At 37.5% G+C, this 17,446-nt stretch overlaps 1 protein-coding gene across 6 annotated transcripts in view; it reads left to right on the top strand.

Annotated features, from left to right (window-relative positions):
- Nucleotides 1-17,446, top strand: part of Chl1 (cell adhesion molecule L1 like) — a 207,927-nt gene that overhangs the window by 53,416 nt on the left and 137,065 nt on the right. For 4 of the 6 annotated variants that reach the window (XM_048438479.3, XM_048438482.3, XM_048438483.3 and 1 more), the window contains exon 2: nt 4,361-4,420. The exons of the other annotated variants lie outside the window; for them this stretch is intronic. The gene's annotated coding sequence lies outside the window, so the exon portion shown is untranslated. The remainder of the gene's footprint in view (nt 1-4,360; nt 4,421-17,446) is intronic. 6 annotated transcript variants of the gene reach the window in all.

Here is a 17,446-nt window from a genome sequence, read left to right as displayed (position 1 = left end):
ATTAATTCTACAGCATTTATAAGCAAATGTCTTTTGGCGACTGTTGCTCCTTCCTCAGCATTCAAACAATTAAAAGAGAGCTTAATAATATACAGTATCAAGATTCTCTGTGTATTTTCCATTTTTATGTGGCTTTATTTCAACTTCTATTTCTTCAAATTTTACTTTTAACTTTTGGCTTTTTGAGACAGGTTCTCTGTATATATCTTTGTCCTGGAATAACTCTGTAGACCAGGCTGTCCTTGAACTCACAGAGATTCCTCTGTCTCTGCCTCACCAGTGCTGGGCTCAAAGGTGTATGCTACCTCACCTTGAACTCACAGAGATCTGTCTGTCTCTGTCTCCCAGGCATTGGGATTAAAGGCGTGTGCTACCACACCTTGAAGTCACAGAGGTCAATCTCTACCTCTGTCCCTTGAAGTCACAGAGGTCAATATGCCTCTGCCTCCCAGGCATTGGGATTAAAGGTGTGTACCACCACACCCTATAACAATAAAAATCCAGACAAACAAACAACAAACAGAAAACCCTTTCTCTTCATGGTGAATAATTGCATGTGTCTGTTCAGGCATGTGATTTATGTAGGAGTTCTCAAGATTTATATACTGTCATCTGGACTACCATGTGGTTTCTTCTTGTTGGTTGAATCTGAGTATGGGAGCTTATTCTTTAGGAAGCTAGGGATGTTGCCATGATCATCTGTCGTGGTGTGATGCAGGGCTAGAGAAAGTGCTGCCACTGTAGCCCTTTCAGTTCATTGAGTACCTTCTAGATGTCTGCTCTGCTACACCCTTTAAAATGTAAGTTGAACTCTTTTGACCCACTCTTCAAGGGTGTTCCTAGTTTGCCAATGAGATAGCTGTAATTCTGAAAGCCTATACCATTAGCCTAAGTTCACAGTCAGAATATACACTCTGGCTGTAATTTCAGCCCTTTTGTTGTTTCTTTTGTTCTCTGACTCTCTCGATAGATCCTATTGAAATGTGCTCTGTCCTGCTCTGTGAGCAGAAGACATTCACACCTGGCCTTGTCAAGTTAAGGAACTGCAAAGTGTCACCCACTTACCCATATGTGTAGCTTGCATGCATTCAGTTATGAATTCAAGCAGGCTGTATTTAGCCATACGGTGACACTAAGATTGCAGCAATCACCAAGGCATGCCATTTTGTTGAGTGCTTAGATGAGAGACTAACAGGAATGGCTATTGCCCCCTCTTTTACTTTCTCAAGGATAGGATTGCCGTTTCTTTGTGTTTTGCTGTAGCAGTCACTGAGGATAAATTCACCTTAAAAATATTTTTAGGAAGACGTCATGTTGAAAAGTGACAGATCTCTAAGGATTTCTTAGGCAGCCAAATTTTCCTTCAGCACACACAAAAAATGAAATCGCTTTTTATCTTGCTGAGCACATGATAACCTCATGGGGTTGCTTACTTCATTGTGTGAAAAATACTATGTTCAACCTCACATCTGCAAGATGCTCCTAGCAAGAGGTTGTCTGGCCCAGAGATGAACTAATTCAGATCTTTTGTCTCATATTTCCTATGGATAGATAGGTGGTTTTTTTCCAAAATGACCCATCTTATCTACTTACTCCTTTTGTTCTGAAAAATGTTTCATTTCCCTCTCCAACGTAATTTCTCTTTTTCCTTTCTATATTTTCCCTCAGTTGATCAAAGCTTAACTAGATAGTTATATCTGTGTTATAGAATTTTTCCTTTTACAGTTTTTTATTATTCTTATTGTTCTTATACTTATTATTCTGCTTGTTCTTATATTTTTAGATTATTCACAGTCAATTGTCACCATCTCTGTCAGTTTTCCTTTTAAATTTAGTGTTTATAATTATTTGCATATCTATATAAAGAATTTTATGGATGTTGGAAATAAAACTACTTTTGTGTGTAGAGATTAAAAAAAAATAAGACTTTATTACCAAGTAGAAGCACTAGTGAGTGACAGGGTAAATATTTCTAGAGTAAATTAATGTAAAAGATCACATATTTAGTAAAATAACAGCAAAATTGGAAAGGTATTTTATTAGACTATACTGGTATCATCTACATATGTGTGTGCATGTATCATAACACTGTTGGACCCTATACATCCAATAGCTTTACACAAATATACACAAATACATACACACACACACACACACACACACACAGAGAGAGAGAGAGAATTTCACTAAGCCTAGCATCTATCAGAGGGAGAAAAAATAAAAAGGGAAATTACTTTACTTCATTAATATAAAAATAAACATATGTGTATGAACATGGTTTCATATTACTTACAGTCTAAAGGACTGTCTTTACTCCCTTTTTAGGAGGTCATGCAATCTGAATCATAAAAGAGTTAAAGGAAAACAATAGCTCAAACACACACACACACACACACACACACTCAAACAGGGTTGGGGAAAGACAGTGGGTGAGACAGAGAAAGGCAGAGAGGGAGAGATTAGATTAGTCAAGAATTGAAGACAATGATTAATGAGGATGCTTTCTCAACCAAAGTTGAATGAAGCAGATGAAAACTCAGCAGGCCCAGGCAGCCTCTGTGAGCATACAAATAAGTTTGGTCAGCAACTACAGCCTCCCTACTTGATGCTAACCAGCTCTTCAAAAACCCAAGTAAGCATGTCAGTGATTCAGCACAGAATCTGCTCTCTATTGTCATGAGTGTTCTTGACAGTGGCGAGAAGTTGGCACCTGTTGGGACCCATGTTATGTTGATTGCATGGCATGAATAGGTTTTGAGGAGTTGTACAACTAAGACTTAATATTTGAACAGCAAAAGTTGGACCCAACTGTGTGATACACTGAAAGTGTGGCATCCTTATCATTTGAATAAAAAAAATGTATTGAATATTAAATCTTTTATCTTCAGCCTTAGATAGGGAACAGGTGGATCAGAAAGCCTCACTCAATTTGTGCAAGCACCGCGTTTGCTTTCTTTCCCACTGAAAGATTTTTGTAACCCTTTGGATGCTGAACAGCACAGAATGGCTTCAGTCTGTGTATTTCTCTAGTTAGGTAAAAATCTTCAGCTTGCTTCCAGAAACCAGTGAACCTCAGTGTACTGGAGTGGTGTGTACTACTCACCCACTGGTTGGAAGCCACAATAAAGTGCTGTTTTGTGCATTGTTAGTTGTCCATAAGCAATTCTATTTGTTGTAATCAAGTGAAAAAGAATGGCCTCAGAAACAGGACTAATGAGATTGAAAGGACGTTACAAAACAAAAGAGTAAAGGGCACAGTCTGCACAGTGTGTCACTTGGTCAATTGCACAGCGTTAGGGAGTTTCTTTTGCTTGCTACCATGGAATTTTTCATCCCAGTTTACTGGTGTGAGGGTCTCTAGAGTCATCACAATCCGTTTAGACCTTCTTGGCAGCAGATGTTGAATCAAGGCCAAGGTGATTGCCTGTTAATGTTTAAAATAGAAGAAGGTTATTTGCATATATATCATATATATGTTATATATGTTAATATATTAACAGTCTTTACTTTCCTTTAGTGCCAAAGAGTTATAGTTTTATAAATCTCCTTAATTAGTAACTTCTGTTGGATTGTTTTAGGATTACCAGATGAGATTAAGCCAGTATGAATGATGCTTATTAAATGCGGACAAGAGACATATAAAATCTCTTTGACTTTTGGTGCCTGAAAGAAAAGCTAAGCCCATCAGAGATATGTTCATGGGTCTGAATTAGAAAAGAAGCTTATGGATACTCCCCTAGAGTCTGAGTGCCAAGCTTCAAATGATCTGGGAATTAACAATTAAAAGGTTTCTGTGTAATGATTGATATGTATACATCATTTCTTATGTTGATTTGTTAAAAGATCGAAGCTTGGCATGAACCCCTGTGGGTGGGAAATGGCCTCTTGAATTGAAGGCTATGTTGACTCTGTAATTGATGGAGGTCTGCTTTTGGAGTTATTTTTAATAGAAATCACCTCGTTTTAGTGGTATCGTTTTATTTTGATACATTAGTCATCATATCAAAGGAAAGCAAGTGGCTATTATGCACAATAGTGGAGGACTGCCAGGGATGAACTCTGACAAATTGTGGTCTGTTCCAAAATACCTGAATCCGTGGGAGCAGACACATCAATAAAGCTTCCTCTGTGAAGTGCAATTACATGAATATTTCTGCATGTCTACCCTTCGACTTCTGATGTTCTGAGATAGAAATGTCCAGAATTCTGAGCAACAGAGCAATGCTACTAGGTATTTACACATTGGTTTGTTTTTGATGCCAAGTGGAAGAAGATAAATTAATATATGTTCAATAAAGATAAAAATTAGTTTAACAGTGTCTCCATAACTCTAAATCTACAACTTTTGGGTTATCCCTAGGTTATGAGAATGATCCTGTCGTGAAACTCCAGGCAGATCGTAGTGGAACAAAATTTACTGGTAAGAGTATTTGCCTTAATCAGTCTCTTTATGAATTTATACTATGTTTAATTTTCACACAAAAAATGTACAAGTATAACAGGAGGAAGTAACAAAAGATAAGAAAATACCATGAAAATTGAATATTTTCTAGTCTTAAGAGCATATATAAACTAGATACATAATAGTGTGGATATATGTGTATGTGTTTATGTATGTATGTGTGTATGCATGTGTACATGTGTCAGTGTGTATCTGTGTGCACATATGCCTGCCTGTGTGGTTGTGCATACATATATGTGTGAGTGTTATATTAAAATGCTTGTCTTATATTTTTTAATAGGGAAAGTCTCTTCCCTTAAATTTATTTTTCTTGTTTGCTGACCTCTTGACATATTTGAAAGTGACATCTTGACCACATTTATCGAAATGCCATTTTTAATGGAAAAATGAATTTGGCTCCTGAGTTCTGTGAAGGTTAACTTCTTAGCAGGTTTGATGTTACCTAGAAAAAAACTTTTATTTTCAGGGGTCAAAGAGAGCTTGCCCTTTTGTGGTCCGGAAGGAGTTTGAACCGTACTTGAGATTTGGATTAATGTTAAATCTGACTTTATTCTTCAGTTGGAGTTTTATCAAACTGTTGCAGTTCTAGGATTCAGTCTCTAAGAATCTGTAAGTCAGCAAGTCTGTTTTGAAGGGCTAGACACTCACAGTGGTGTGCCTCCAAGGAAACTCTTTGTGTTTAAACCTATGTTTCCTAATTCTTATTACTGGCAAAAGAGTTGTACTTACATGCATGTATAACATATGGGTTGCAATTACAGTGGATGTATATATATGCATAAATATTATAGAATGTACACAGACACATACACACGCACGCACACACACACACACACACACACACATGTATATATATATCATAAATCTGGCTGTTTTAATCATGTGTATCAATGCTATGCCTGGTCCATTGTGCTCCATTCAGTAAAAAAGGTTAACAATTTGTGTCATTTTTTATATTCAACACAATGTGATTTGAAAGATTCATTGTTAATAATATACCATGTTTTCTCACACTTTAATGACAGAAATGCAAATGACAGAATATGATACCTGAAAATTTCAGGTATCATTTGATACATGCAAAACTTTTTCCTATAAAGATTATAAATAGGGGCTTAATAAATAGAACGCGAAGACAGACTTGACACCTTGACTTTGAGTTACTGTTAACATTATTTAGCTTCTGGTAACCTGTAGAGAACTTTGAAATGAAGTCAGGGTTGCCCCAGTAATGAACATTTGAGGATGCTGTGTGTGTGCTTTGAGAACTGCTTGGCCTCTGTCTCTCAGTGCAGTGGTTTTGCCCTCTGTGTATTTGTGTCTTCTGTTTGGGACTTCTCTGAAAAGACACGTTAAGTCCAGTTAATCTGCATGACTATTAGAAGATCATAAACCATTTGTACTCTATTCTAATATTCTGAGGGAAGTCCTCTGGGAATTTGATCTTTTCATGATAGAATTTATAAGGTGTACATTTTTTTCTATTAAACCCATTTTATGAGTTTACTCTAATACGTTTCCAGTTTGTGAGATACCTAGGTAAGTCTTCTCAGAAATTAAAGGATCAAATGTTACACCCATGGGATGGGATGCATAATCCAGTGCTAAAATACATCCAAGAATTTACAGTGCCCTGGGTTCAATAAAACAAAAACTATCCTAGTAAAACAATACTGGGATAAAAAATATCAAATAAATAAAATATATCACCCAAATAAAAAATATCAAGCAACCCAGTATATTATCAAATAAACAATAACAAAAAGAAAATACCTCACTCTGCCATTGGAAGTCTAATTGTCTTTGATTCAGAATGGTATATAATTAATAATTATATCTGTTGGTATCATGAAAAATGGATATAAACCTGTGAATTACACTACTCCTTACTCATTACTGTCAACCATCCTTCTGTTTTGTTTAATTATATTTCTTTTTTGTCTTCTTGATGATTCATCAAATCATTATATAATTCTATAAGACAGGTTTCTTTTTTCAGTTTTCGTTGTGGTACTTGAGAAATTATCTGTTTAGCTTTCCAACAAAGCTTTATGGGATCATGGTCCTAGAATACACACACACACACACACACACACACACACACACTCACACATACACACACACACACATACACACGCACACGTTAGTATATACACACATGTACATGCTAGCATGTACACACACATTAGCATGTACACAAATACACACACACAAACTTCTTAATTTTTTTGTTAATCCTTTGTGTGGAGATTTCTCCCTTGCTACAGAACCTCTTCTAAAAGAATTTTTAAGAGTATAAAATAATCACCAGTACTCTGGTAGAAAAGTGTACTAATTTTACTCTTACATTTTCAAAACCAAAATTTGTCTGGATTCATCAAGTACCCATTTCATTTTTTTATAATTGCACCTATACCTATGAGATGCATGCATGTTTATCCATATATGTCATTCGTTGCTATACCTGTGTGTAATTTATCTAAAGAGTTTTTGTCCAAGCATCTTAACAGGCAGGTTCAATATTTGAATGACAGAGAAGACGATTTTGTTGTGGAATTCATAATAATACATGGAGGAGCAGGTAACCTTGGGGTTAAACACCAGACTGATGGATGGTGCTTATCTCTATCCACTGTTCTTCTTACCGATTTATGAAGTTTGATGTGTTCTTTTATATCAAAGCCTTGGCTCCGTGTCCTGGCAGTCCAAAAGAGAGATTAATATTTTTATTTAATCTTAGTAAAGTGCTATTGTGTGAAAGAGGAAGGGGAAAATGGAGACTGGAAAGTCTCTCATTATGGATCACTTTTTGGACACCTTTGTGGAGGAGTTTTTGGATTGTTTCACTGGATCCTGTAATTGCCTTGGCTAAGAGTTCCTAATTCCATTTCAACATGGGCTGTGATGTGTTTTAATGCTTCTAATCCATCAGCTCCTGATAGCCCCAGCCAGCCAAATAGGCCTGGTATTGTTACTGGCATTGGCTCTAACTCATTCCTGTTAGAATGATTAGAAAATAAAGGTGTAAGTTCCTGTTCATGCATATTTTGTGAAGCCACTTTCTGCTTTCAAGAAGTTCTGTTTGGATGCCAAGGAAAATGGATCTCCTTAGAAAGAACTTTCCCTCTGTTGAATAATTAAATGTAGTTTTTCAGCATCTCTTGAGATGGGGTATGCTGAGGCGATAGAAGATTCCATCAATGGTAGAATGTTGTGCATAAATAATTAATGTGTCATATTTCACGTTTCCGACAGTAAATAGTATCCTTTTCCTTTTCCAGTGATAGGAATGCATCAGAAGAACACATGCCCTTGTTACAGAATTAATCTTCTGTCCATATTTGATGCTTACACCTCTTAAATATTTATGAGCTGTTATCTTGCTTTATTGTTATTTACTGTCTCCAGGGGCATGTGAGAAGTCTTGCATTTCTTCCTTAGCCAAGCATTCTGCTTCCTTCCTTCCTCTCTTGGCTGTTCCTTGGATTACTTCCAATTTGCATACATAATTCTGGTTTTGAGGTGTCAGAAATCCATTTGTTTCAACTGGAGTTGTATTGAAGTTGGTTTTACTCAAATTGCATAAACAAATAAATGTGATTTCCAAGGTATGGGAATTCAGAGAGGTTTCTGAAGTAAAGCCGGCCAAGGTACACAAACACACTGTTAAGACAATACAGGTAGACTTTATGCCCCTAGGGAAATGGAATCCCCAAACAAAAAGACCATAGAGTTAGCACTATGTGAAGAATTAATTGCATTTTAAAATTTTACATACATGCTCATATTGAAAAAAATTTTTTTGTGTGTGTGGGTACTGTACATCAATGTGTTTTTCTTAATCTCTTAACTGGGGCACAATTGGGAATATAAATATCTCTATATATCTGACATGTAAAATTTTTGAGTTTGTATGCACGCAAACACCCGTAAGACCACTCACAATTAAGGTAATGTATGTATTTATCATCTCCAGAGGTTTCTTCTGCACCCCTTTGTTTTTCTGGTTTTAGACTTTAATAGGCTTGGGTTCTTCTTTTGTAGACATATTATTAGGTTTTATTGATTTTTCATTTTTTCCAAGTTGGCAAAGCAAAATCCATATCCCAAAGTAAAAAAAAAAATAGTTGCTATTAATATATTCCACAGAAAGAATGAATAACATGACCTTTAAAATATGAAACATTAAAAGACACTGGAACACACAAAAACTTGAGTGATTATTTTAATGAACTCTTTTGCTCTTACATTCATGTTTAAATGCATTGTTTAAAGAGCCAAGAGATGCATTGAATAAATAAAATACTTATGAAAAGACATAGTACCACAAAACGAATGACATAAAACAAAATCAAATGGAAGGAGAAAATTGTGTTTACTTCACAAAACACCGTTTTTGCCCTTAGGCAATCATGTTGGAGAAAAAGACCATGTATAACAAAGACACAAATCATCGACATCGTCCACAAATAGTGGGTTTTATTGGATTGCACACATGTGCAAATACTTGAGGCCTTGGGAAGGAAGCACACCAATAAAATACATCATGACTATCACCACCGAACTAGGCAGGGTGGGAGCAGGGCCTCACTGAGCATCCAGTGATGAAATAGGGCATTAAGAAGTAAATCAAAGTCTCTGATCAAAGACTAATTTCGCCCATCAAAAATGATCCTGCAGTGGAAAGAAGCCTCATGTGCAGAGATCAAAGATTAGGATCTGCACATATAACACTGCACCCCTGCCCTGTGGGGAGGGGGAAAGAGCAGAAAGAGAAGGAGGAAAAAGAAGCCATACATCAAAGTTCTCTAAGAATCCAGTGCAATAAAATCTCCCTTTCTTCAGGACAGCATGCAAAATTAGAGAAGTACAAATGATTTGTACAGTGCGGCTGACTCCCACATTTGAAACTGTGAGGAGCTGGCACTGGTGACTAGGTAACTTGTTTGTCGACACACATCAGGCGGGGCTTGCCAATGCTCTGCCTCCTGGTTTGTAGTCCTTGCTTGGATATATTAGAAATCTCTTCACAATTGCAAACAACAGGTAGATAATTTTCTACTTGAGAGACTATTAATTGACTTTCTATTGAGTCAGAGACTCAAGCCCATGCTAACACGATAATTGTTCACTTCGTTAAAACTGGCTATTTCAAACTTGTTATAATTTTTTGTCATTTCTTGCATAAACTGAGTGTAGGCCACTCTTAGTTGTGTCTAAATACTTGGCAAGAATGGAAAAATTCTTCGCCTGTGCTCCTAATATCTGTGCCCATGTTTGAAAATCAAACTAACAATCTGAGAATACCTTTGAGGAAGGGTGTGTGCATTTTACTTTGTAGTAATGCTTTGATTTTCATATGCACAGAGAATGTAATAGAAACATGGAAATACACAACAATAGTTAGACACCAGCTGCATACACCATTTTTAAAAAGTTGATAAATTGAGCGGAAGTGATAGAACCAAGGACAATGGGTTTGCATGTAGTGTTCATTGTGGGAAGGTAAATTAGTATGAGGTTCTAGTGGAAGATAAAGAATTTTTTACAGGATTGTTTGTGACACCCTATCTGTATGCCTGCCTTCTCTGTTGGGATAATGATTTCCTTGTTACTGCAGAGAGGAGGGTGGCCCTCTGTAGAAAGGGAACTTTATATATGCCTTTGAGCCAGATTCAGGGAGTGCAATTGACTCTCTGTGAGTTTACTATTTTACAACTACTTTCTTTAAAAAAAATAATAATGCTTTTTAAAAGATACTTATTTATTATTTTTTAGTGGGCGTCTCTGTCTCTCTTTGGGGGCATATCTGTATAAGTGCTAGTACCCAACAACTTACCACTGGACTTTCAGAACACCAGTGAATATCTCTGACATTCAAGCTCCTGACCACTTATCAGGGAATTATAATCCTCTGGACCTCAAAGGGTTGGCTGACTGCATCCCCTTGTCGGCATCCTCCTCCTCAATTTCCTATTGACTTGCAGTGTGATTTGGACAAATTTCTTTAGTCCTTAGAACTTTGACTGCCTATTTTCACAAGGCAGAGACATGGAATTAAATGATTTTGAGAGCACTCCCTGTTCTAATTCTCAATTATTTTCCAAGCTGGCCGTTTCGTGCAGGAACTGAGAATCATGAAGTCCAGAAAAGTGTTGTGTTAGGAAAACAGAGTAGAACAGGGAACTTACACTTTCCGATGCCTCTGTTGAGATTTCCTCAATGAACATCTTAATAATTTTTGCTGTCTTAGATTGCATTTTAGAGCATATATTTCTTCAACTGAAAAGTCATTAGAGAGCTGTAGTGGGATGTTTTATTTCCCATCGCGATTTCTTAAATCATTCTCTTTGTAATTGCCACATTTTTACGGTCCAGCTTAAAATGAATTCAGCTTTTCAGCTACAAATTCCAAGATGAACTGGAGTTTGGAGTGCCATGACTGTACAGTCAAGTACTGAAAAATCAGCCTTTACAACAAGGCTTGCAACTGCCACAAACCACTAAGAAAACAGCAGATTCTTTATGAAATATTGAATATGGACTGGGGAGATAGCTTATTCAGTAATGTGATTTCTGTACAAGTGTGAGAACTTTAAGTCAATATATACCACCTATTAAAAAAGCCAAACAAACAAAAATAAAAACTTGGCACAGTGGTTCACACCTTTAAATCAACCAGGGGCGGGGGCAGAGATTGGGGAATCCTGGGAGTTTGCTGGCCAGCCTGTCTTGCATAATCAGTATATGTTAGCTCTTTCTGAGAGATTCTGTCTCACACTCCAAGGTAGACACAACCTGAGGAATAACACCTGAGGTTGACCTCTGGCCTCTCCACTCCCCTCAATGGTACTGAGAAATATGAATGTGTGCACCCGTGAGCATGCTCACTCACACACACACACACACACACACACACACACACACACACACACACGTGGTGCAATAATATTTCTGCAAATGTTTCTGCATGCTTGAGATAAATTATATTTTATTTCTAGATGTAGAAAAGCGAAAAGCATTCCTCTTATTCCTTGTTACTTATTTAAATATATAAATATTTAGTTTCACTGGAGCCTGTTTTCGACTCTATGCTTTACTCACACCCCTATTTTTTTTTTTTTTTTTTGCTTGACAAAGTCTACTTTTGACAATGGCAACATGTAATTTGTCTCTTAAATGACAGATGTGGAACAAGGAACCCAGATACATTTTTGCATGTTATGCTTTATCTTCTATATATTTGCAAGCCTAACCTGTAAAGTTTGCATGATACATATACTAAAACATATGGCTTCACACTTAAGACTGATGCCTGTGTGTTATTGTACCTAAATTATGAATTAGATAGAGTTTCAGATACTCAAGATCCGCTATACTTATAAAGTGACAATTAGATCTCAATCCATGTCAAGCTTTTCAGCACAATACAGATTCACACCTGAATTGAAACATGCAGACCCTGACATAAATTAACCCTGCTTAAACTAGTCCATTATTTTCTGACTATCTCATTCATTATGGCATTAAATGATATTTCATGTTGATTTACCCTTTCATCTTTTTTCCCTGGTAAAATTTTCCATGTTGTCAACCTCTGTCTGGATGCGCTTTTCATTTGCAAATGTCCAATTATCATGCCTTCCTGTTGGGTGGGAAACTGATTAGCATACATTAATTAAGGTAATGAAATAATTATGGTTATCATAATATAAATATATAGAAGCTAACATTAGTGAGGCCTAATTGTCTGGTGGCTACAAGCGTGTGCTTTGGAGAGACGTGATTATGGAAGGAGACGCGATTACAGGGGGCTCAAGTTTGACCTTCAGAACTAACAAATGATGTGTGGGTTTTGACAGTTACTTATGTCTTAGAGCTTCAGTGTTCTCAGGAGTAAAGGACAAATAGTAGCCTAGACTTTCTTGAACAGGTGTATTCATACAACTATTACAGTCTACATTCCGTACTAGTAAAGGCTCAATAATCATTACATTATTTTATTTGCCTGACCATCAAGATGTGCAGACATCGTCTTATGACTTAATCATACAAGATTGAGCATTTAGAGTTGTTTTTTTCTGGAAATACACTGAATTCATTTCACAGTAACAGAGCTAGACTCAAAAACCGACTACATGAAGCAAGCAAGACAGACAATCCTCAAGATGACTTTAGTTTAGTGTTCATGTTCCTAGAGCTAAGGGATTTATTTCCATCTTTGCCTTGTTTTATAGGTTTGGTTTGTGTACCGATAAAGTCTCCTTAATCTTTTTTTTTTCTTACTTATTTTGGTGACCTGTTAATGTAATCCAGTAACACAGTATATTAGATACATGTCACCATCCTTCAATTTAACACTTGTTCAAATGCTTTATTCCTTGTTTATTAAATATTTCTTATTAAAGTGTATGCTCCATTTGTACCTGGCAATTCGCTGTCATCATCTATGGAAAAATCTTTACCACTCAGTAGAAAATAAATTTGGGGTGAAGACATGAATAAAGAAAGAAAGGAAGAAATATAGCCTTTATATATATGTACACACACACACACACACACACACACTCACACGAGGCTCAGTCTCTGTTCAGATGGTGTCACTAAAAGACAGGGAGCATGAGATGTGCCAACATCTTCTGCAGCTGACTGAGTAGACCTGAATCTCTGGAACATGTCTGTCTCCTCCTTTATCCCTCCCTACCAGGCCACTGGTAAGAGGGAGCAAACACACACACACACACACACACACACACACACACACACACACACGATACACACGTATCCCAGGATAAGAGGGAAGATGGTTCAGACAATAAAATGTTTCCTGGAAATGCATGAGGATGATCCCCCAAGACCCATATTATAAACAAAACAAAACCAGAAACAAAACAAGAATAAATGAATATGTAGGAGTATCTGTCATCTTAGCTCTGGGCAGTCTGAGATGAAAGGATTCCTGGGGCATACTGGCCAGTCCTTGTAGCTGAGTAAAAGAGCTGCAGGTTCAGTGAGAGACTCTGTCGCCCAGGAAAAGATGGAGACAGACATGGTTGTGCAAGCCTTTACTCCTAGAACTTGGGAAATAAGGCTTGGTTGATCTTTGTGGATTGGAGGGCAGCCTGACCTGCATAGAGAGTGACAGGCTACAAGAAAGCAACACTGAGGCAGAAAGCAAAGGAAGAAACTGAGCCCAACTGGCCTACATGCACATAAGAATTCATGTGACTGTGCACCCACAAACTAACTTGAGCACACACAAATGAACATACACATATTTATGTATAAAATAGTAAACATACTTCATAACTAAAACTATATATGTGGATTTTTCTGCATATATTAGAAAGCACAAATTGACTATCTCTCGAGGTCTTACATCGCCAGCTACCATATGTGACACATACATAGCTTTTGCACTTTAAAATAATATTACCATTATTATTATAATATTATTTTTTAAAATTTATTTTGCAACCTGTTCATAGTTTCCCCTCCCTTCTCCCCTTCCAATCCTTCCACCTCACCCGCCTCTGTTCTTACCCTCCAAAACACTCCTCCTCCATTTCTGTTCACGAAAGGGAAGATCTCCCATGGATATCAACAAAACACGACAAGATACAGTAAAACTAAGCACTTCTGCATGTGTTAAGACTGGGCTAGGCGATTCCCGTATTAGGAGTAGGATCCCAAAAACAAGGAAAAGAGTTGGAGATGGCCTCTGTTCCCATTGTTGTGAGCTTCATAAGAGGATCAAACTACACAACAGTAACATATATGCAGAGTGCCTAGGTCAGTTTCATGCAGGCTCCCTGGTTGTCCCTTCAGTCTCTGTGAACCCCTATGAGCCCAGGTTAGTTGATTCTGTAGGTTTTCTTGTGGTGTCTATGATCCCTTTTCCTTCTATAATCCTTCTTCCCCTTCTTTTCAGGATTCCCTGAGCTCTGCCTAATGTTTGGCTGTGGATCTGCTTCTGTTTCCATCCCTTACTGCGTGAATCCTCTCTGAGGACAATTATGCATACCCTATAAGACCCTTATCTCATTCCTGTAGGGGGAGTACTACTTTAATTACCTTTCCAAGTCCACAGCACTTAACACTATCGGAACTGTTCATTAGGTTTCAACACCTGGGGTTTGAAGAGAGGCCAATAAACATTTGACACACAAGTGGAAATGGATTTTCCGCTGTTGGGTCCCCTCTTAGCGTTCCTGCATCAAGACTATTTAATCCACCTTTAAGTACAATCGTTCTGGCATTTGGAGACCATTTCTGTCCTATGAAATCATTCTTGAATTAAGGCCTTGGAAATAGTAATTTTTCATTCTAAATCTTTTCTTTGTCTTCCTCCTAGAATTTTAATTTGGAAAAGAAGCCATTTTTTTTTGGTCAAAGATTAATTTGATTATTGAGCGAACTGAATGTAGTTTAATAAAAAATAATCTCTTGACTTAAACAATGAAATGAGCAGAGTTCCAGCTTCTAGGATTAAAAGGAAAAAAATGTTTCATAGAATTTTGTAAGACTATAAACCCTCTTCATATATTTTAATCAATTATGATGATTTATAGTCCATATCCACTTATTATTAGCAATGTCATAGAGAGAGACACAAGGTCACTATTTTTATTTCATATCTGATATATATTTGTATATCTGATATATTTGTATACACTCAAACACTAACTTACACTGACTTAATCATTAGAAAATGTCTAAATATTTGCACCAGGGAGTTGGCTCAGCATGTAGACATGTTTTGTGCCCTGTAAAAGTAAAAGGAGAAAACTAACTTCGAAAAGATGTCCTCTGACTTCCTTCTTTGTACCCTGGCACTAGCACCTTGCACACTTGTCATATACGTATGCATACACACACACATGATAATAATACAATTTATAAAGAAGAAAAATTCAAATACTAAAGGTTTTCATTTCATTCTTGCCAGTAGGAATTTTGTTTCTTCATTTTAATCAGGGTCTCATGTGGTTCAAGTTGGGTTTGAAATCACTGTACAGTCAAAGGCGACCTTGAACTTTTGAGGTTCCTATCTCATCCTTCACCTCTCCAGTGCTGATATTACAGCTCTATAATGATATCAGTCCCAGTATTATGTGCTGCTGGCGATTGGACCTGAGGCTCTTCACAAGCTAAGCCAGCATTCTATCTACCGGGCCACATTCTTATTCCCTACAGTGTTCTTTTCAAGAGAGAACAGACGCCCACACTAGAAATTAAACTGGCTAAGGGTTATATATAAAGCATAACTGTTTTGCCTTTGATGCCTATATTCTTGTCTGAGGCACGGCTGAGTTTTTTAACTGTGGTAATTAGAGAATACGAGATTATCTAAGAAACTTCAATTTAAATCGAAATGTAACTCAATTAAAAATAAATCCAAGCAACACAAAGATCTTAAAAAAAATCGTGTCTGTGCTATTTAAGTGGGTTGTGAACAATTTTATTACTTTGTTGTCTCATTTTTTATGGGGATGCAGGCTGTGTCTGCCACTTGGTTGACTGATTCCTAAAGTGCCAATATGTGGAGGTTTGTCTGGAGGGTCGGTCCCATGGGTGATGACACTAAGTACCGGAGGACACAAGTCCCAACAAAAGAAAACCTGAAAAGTATATAAAGGGTCATTTTACAGACCAGTGCCATGAACTTGAAACCTTCACTCTTTCACATATGGAGTTCTGCCATCCCCCACCATGTGGTATCTGGTATGAGAGACTCAGATAGCAAGAGGAAGTACTGTTTCATGGACATCAGTCATACCATTATGAGTTACAGAATTAGGAATCATAGTTGGTGAGGTCAGGGGCAATCAATACAGCCACGCCTTTAGATTTTGAAGGCCTTTCAATTACCACCCACTCTGATGTGGTGGACTTTGTTATCACACACAGATCCATGTATAGAGGCTTGTATTCCAGTGACACTGTTGGTTAGGATGCCTTCGGGTTTTCGGATGTCTGCTTTTGAAAGGAAAGGCATATGTCAGCAGTTTGTTTTTTTTTTTTTTTTTTTTTTTACTTCCTGGCTATGTGGTTAGTGACTTACCCTACCATCCACTTCTGTCCTGGTATATTGCCTCACCCCAGGTGTCCAACACAGATGTACAACAATGGTACCAACCTGTCATTGACTAAAGTCTCTACAGCCGGGAACCATAATATTTCCCTTTATAACTGACTTACCTCATGGACAGTCTTCACACTGGCTACTATTATGAACTTTCACAGGTTTAAAGAAGGGGTCTCCTTCGCCAGGTTTCCAAGACTATTTGTGTCACACCAAAGCTAGAGTTGGGTTTATAAAAGTTTTCAAATCTTTCATTCAGTGATTTTCCTTCATTTTTTTGGTGATTTTTCCTTGATTTTCTTCAATTTGAGACCATTGAGAGCAAAATCTATTTCTTTTCTGTGAGTTTCAGATATTTGAAGACAGGTTTAGTGGCTTATTTGACTCATGTCTTCTATAAGCAAAAATTTCCAGCTACTGGAATTTGTCCTTCCAGTAGACTCTTTAGAAATTTTATCACTAACATTTTTTTTCAGGTTTATTATTATTATTAAAAATTTTCACCTCCTCCCATTCCTCCTCCCCCACCCTCCATTTCCCCTCTCCCTCCCTCTCCAGTCCAAAGAGCAGTTAGGGTTCCCTACCCTGTGGGAAGTCCAAGGTCCCCTTCCCGCATCCAGTTCTAGGAAGGTGAGCATCCAAACAGACTTGGTTCTCACAAAGCCAGTCCATGCAGTAGAATCAAAACCCAGTGCTATTGTCCTTGGCTTCTCAGTCAGCCCTCCTTGTCAGCCACGTTCAGAGAGTCCGGTTTGATCACAGGCTCCATCAGTCCAGTCCAGCTGGCCTTGATGAGTTCCCATTAGATCAGCCCCACCAACACAGTGGGTGGGCGCACCCCTTGCGGTCCTCACTTCCTTGCTCATGTTCTCTCTCCTTCTGCTACTCATATGGACCTT

Source organism: Myodes glareolus, chromosome 3, assembly GCF_982192425.1.
Source record: "Myodes glareolus chromosome 3, mMyoGla1.1, whole genome shotgun sequence".
NCBI lineage: Eukaryota > Metazoa > Chordata > Mammalia > Rodentia > Cricetidae > Myodes > Myodes glareolus.
The sequence above is the reverse complement of the archived record's forward strand: the minus strand, read 5'-3'. Positions and strand labels throughout refer to the sequence as shown.